The sequence below is a fragment of the Amblyomma mixtum genome, chromosome 1 (genome assembly GCF_055824585.1).
Source record: "Amblyomma mixtum isolate Tamu chromosome 1, ASM5582458v1, whole genome shotgun sequence".
Taxonomy (NCBI): Eukaryota; Metazoa; Arthropoda; class Arachnida; order Ixodida; family Ixodidae; genus Amblyomma; species Amblyomma mixtum.
In genome coordinates this window covers 238,332,076-238,336,508 of record NC_143012.1, presented here as the reverse complement: position 1 = coordinate 238,336,508, position 4,433 = coordinate 238,332,076, and the positions used below count along the sequence as shown (strand labels likewise).

Here is a 4,433-nt window from a genome sequence, read left to right as displayed (position 1 = left end):
GAAGGAGAAGCGCTCTTTACCTTCTTCTCCTTCTTCTTCCTGTGTGGTGTTCGCGCTGCTGATACATATGGATACATATACAAGTAGTCCACTTCTACGATAATCCAGCGGTGATCTGCAGACGACTTCGGAAACGGGCCGACCGAGACAATTCCGATTTTCTCAAAAGGTAAGCTCGGTGGCCTTAGCGGTTGCAAAAGACCGGCCGGTGGTGTGTTGCACCGCTTCAGCCGTTGGCAGGAAGAGTACAGCTTGCTACGTAGTGCTGTGTCGTTGTAAAAGAAGTGAAAGAAGATCATCGTGGCTTCCCCGTGTTCAGAGCCGCCCGATTCATGATGTTAGAACGTAGAAGATACAGCTACTGCTTGGAGGTGAGCTGACTGCCCATCAACGCTATGCCTGACGGCAGGCGCTGCGCTACTGGAGAGATGAGCGCCCGCAAGGAAACCTACCATCAGTGCGCGAGGCCATTTAGCCGGAAACATCGAAAGTACCTTCGCCATTTTCCCTTGGTCTTCATATCTTCTCATCCTGCTTACGGCCGGCGGGTGCATCCTGCGCAGCCCGCAGTGGGCGCCCGCGCCGGGTGCGGACGTAGGACGTTTCACCGGGATCTACTATCGGCCTCTCGTACGCATAGCAGAACACCAAGCCGAGCCTGGTAGCTACGAGCACGGCCCGCCAGATCCGCCTCGCCCAACGGCTGCGCTTCTCCAGAGCCTCAAGGCAGTTCCCCATCTTCCAGCGGTGCCGGCGGTCTTGCGCGACGACCTCCAGTGGCTTACGCGCAAGATACCGTTCCCGCTGGATCCTCCGAGCACCCTCGAGCCGGGCACCGACGGTCACCGGGTGCGCCAGCTGTGCAGCACGGGCCAGGCCGAGCACCTCATCTTTGTGCATACGGACTCGACGCACGCTCATGAACGCAGGCTGTTCCGCGCCACCGTGGGCCACGCGCGCATTGCGTCCTTGTTTAACCATGCTGTTCTTAATTGGCCTGCGGCCGGACGCGAATGTGACTGACGAAGCGGCCACGTTCGGCGACATCGTGCAGCTGCCATTTATCGACCACTACCGCAACTTGTCACTCAAGTTCCTGTACGGCATGCGTTGGGTAATGATCAACTGCCCCTCCGTGCGCAGCCTCGTCAAGATCGACGACGACGTCTTCATCCACCCGGAGGTGCTGGGCAGTTACCTACGCAAGCACATCAACTCGGACGAAAGACGCTTGCACTGCTCCACATTCCAAGGCAACGCCGTTATACGGAACCCGCACAGCCGCCACTACCTGAGCCGCAGCGACTATCCCAAGAAGTACTTCCCCACCCACTGCCACGGCTGGTTCGTGGTCATTCCTGCGTCCGTCATGTGGAACCTGTACGCGGCCTCGTTCCGCGTCCCATTCCACGCCATCGACGACGCTTACGTGACGGGCGACCTGGCCAAGGCAGCTTCGCTCAGCCACATCGACATCTCGGCCTCACTGTCGGCCGATGAGGACAGGCTCCTCGAGCTGCTGCGCGGCGAGTACATTTGTGCCCTGTTTACGGGAAGAACCAAGCTGAGCATGCGCGTCACGCTGTGGAAGACGCTCTCGTATATCAAGAAGAGGAAGTACCTAGACGAGGCCATGCAGCACACTCTGAAATCCTTTAAATAATTCCGAGGTCATGGCGCGACCCTCTCGGGTGGTGACGCGACTGACAGACATTACGACGCCTCAATCGATGAGGGCAGCTGAGCTCGTTCGCTAAGCTTGCATTGGAGACAGCAGGGCAAAAGAATGGAGGGGCCGAACTCAGCGCATAGCAGCAGCAGGCGCTGGTTGAAGTGATGACACATGCGCGCACGCGATGGTATAGAGAAAATAGCAAATATCAATTTTTAACGACACTTTAAATGTTGTACATGAGGCCCGGGCTTGGTTTTCAAGTACTGGAACTGGGGCGCTATGCTGGAAGGCCCGAGTTTGCTGAAACTCGGAATCTTCCCGAGCTCTGGCGACGCCCTCAGATAAGTGAACTAATGGTAGCAGGACAAAATCCCACCCTCGTCACGCCTCAAACTTCATTGGGTTATCTGGATATATTCCGTGCTTTATCATCACATCGGCGCCACCTCATCGGCTTCTTGGGCGGTCTACAAAGAACGGGTCACGTGAGCCAACCGCCGGTGCACTTTTCATTTGTGTGTCGCTCCACCAAGTGCACTGCGTGTGCAATTAGACAAACGAGGTTTGTTGAATTTTATAATGCACTTAATACACCTTTATAAGCATTTTATAGTGTGCAAGATTTGTATTTAAAGCGCTTCGGAGTGATTTATGCATTATTAAATTTTGCTTTGTACCGCGAGGGAATGCTACCAACGCCCGTCATCAGCTGACCGCCAATGGCGACAAGGTACATGTGCAACGCTGTGAAGGCTACGGAAGTAGTCCGCAAAAAAATGGAGAGGTGTATCGCTCCGCGCTCTTCTGTGGCCGTGTGGTCTAACGCGTCGCTCCGGAGAGTCGACAGGCAATGGGAGCGTGTGGGTTCAAATCCCGCATGGTGAAACTTTTTTATCTCACATTTTTTTTTTCATCGCAAGTTGAATTTCGCGTGAGTTGAATGAGAACACTCGTTTTTTTTTCGGAATCGCTTGATTATTATGCCGTATTCTGAAATGAACTGCATGCATCTGTTCATTGCATGCATACCGCGTAAATGTGAGCTGTCCGAAATTCGTTGTCATGAGCTCGCACCGGCTTTTGGTCAGCAGTGGCGGTTATCTTCCCGATTCTGCAGCATTGTGACTATACTTTTTAGATGCAAGTGAGAGGTTTGTGCGAAAGATGACATCCATTCGACGGATTTAATTAATTAGCACAGTGGTGAGTGCTCTGCAGTGGCCCGATTAACAAGTGGCCATCTGCGACTTTTGATTTCGCCGTTGCCGAGGAGCCCACTTTTATGCGTTGCATATTGCAATCACTCAATTCAGCCCTTGGGCGCGGCCGGGCAGCCACCATTGATCTTGAGTGCCACCACGTGACGTGACGTCACGACAGCCGGAGGAAAAGCTGAGCCCCAACTCGCGCGGTCGCGCGCGGCCGCAGCCACCACCTGACTCCCGCTCCTCCCGCTAGGGGCGCTGCGCCGGCGCGTGACGTCACGGAGGAAAAGCTGGGCCCCAACTCGCGCGGTCGCGCGCGGCCGCAGCCACCACCTGACTCCCGCTAGGGGCGCTGAGCCGGCGCGTGACGTCTTGCCGAGAAAATCGAGTGCCGCCAAGCAATACCTCGCCCTCAAAAAAAAAAAAGACCGCGCAATATGCAACGCATTCTTGGCTTAACCAAGCTAAGCCTGGGCATCTTTAATTTTTTTTTGTGGGCCTCTCTTAGGTACCTGGCATGTTATGAATTGTTCTGTGGAACCGGTTAGCGGCTGATCCAGTCTTCGCCAAAAGAGTCTGGGACCGACTTTGGCACTGTGCTGTAGTGTAGCCCAAAGGGCTTGGCGAGAATAATAATTTTTTACTGATTGCAATGTTCAATGCATAATGTGCCTTCCTCGTGAAATAGTTGGCCTTCACCATGTCAGGGCTGGACTTCGAAGGGGCCTTTACGCCAATGTAGGTCCCGTGGACGCATCCCACGACGTCTGCGATGCCGCCGCGCAGAAGGAAACGCTCCTTAACATACGCACGCTCGGCCGCAGTCGTGGGCAAAGCGAGCCACCGCTTCTGCACAGCCGCGTCGATAAGCGCGTCGCAGACGTCCCTCACACAGCGGCTCACAGTGCTTTATTGGCGTCCAATAAAGCGGTCTGCACCGACGCTCCCCTGGAAGCTCCCGGTCGCGAAGAACCGGAGGGCGCAGAGGACTTGCTCTTCGACCGAAAGCGAATGAAGCCCGGTACGCACTCTCCGCAGGCGTGGGTCGTCGCCTAACTCTTTACACAACCATCGTACCGATTTTTTGGAGAGGCGAAAATGTCGCTGGAATTTGTTGTCGGCCAAGGCAGTAAACGGGTCCAGCCGGCCGTACTGACATTTGCCGTCAGAGGAAGCGATTACCCAGGCTGCTGCTGCTGCCGCCATGACAGTCCCGAGATGAATTCGGGGCACTTCACCGTTCACGAGTTTAGCTCCGAGTTCACCTGTCAATAAAAACCATTGGTCACGTTCCCGGCGTGCCGTACATAAATTATAGGCGTATGCGCTATGGGTGGGCCACTCCCAACATCCCTGCCGGCTACAGGTATGCTGCGCGGCTGTGCTGATTTCTCTCAGACATCGACGATGTTGACCATCGAAATATAACAGGCAAAACGGACGTCATCGCTGATAAATCTAAGCACCTCTGCGAAGGACACGCAACGTGGCGAAAGCTGCCGATTTCTTCGCTCGCATACCAAGATTGCACAACACTATAGCCTGTTTCAACT

General features: G+C 54.8%; 1 pseudogene; it reads left to right on the top strand.

Annotated features, from left to right (window-relative positions):
* Positions 1-392: 392 nt before the first annotated feature.
* LOC149371309 (acetylgalactosaminyl-O-glycosyl-glycoprotein beta-1,3-N-acetylglucosaminyltransferase-like) lies at positions 393-1,663 on the top strand (annotated as a pseudogene).
* Positions 1,664-4,433: the final 2,770 nt, after the last annotated feature.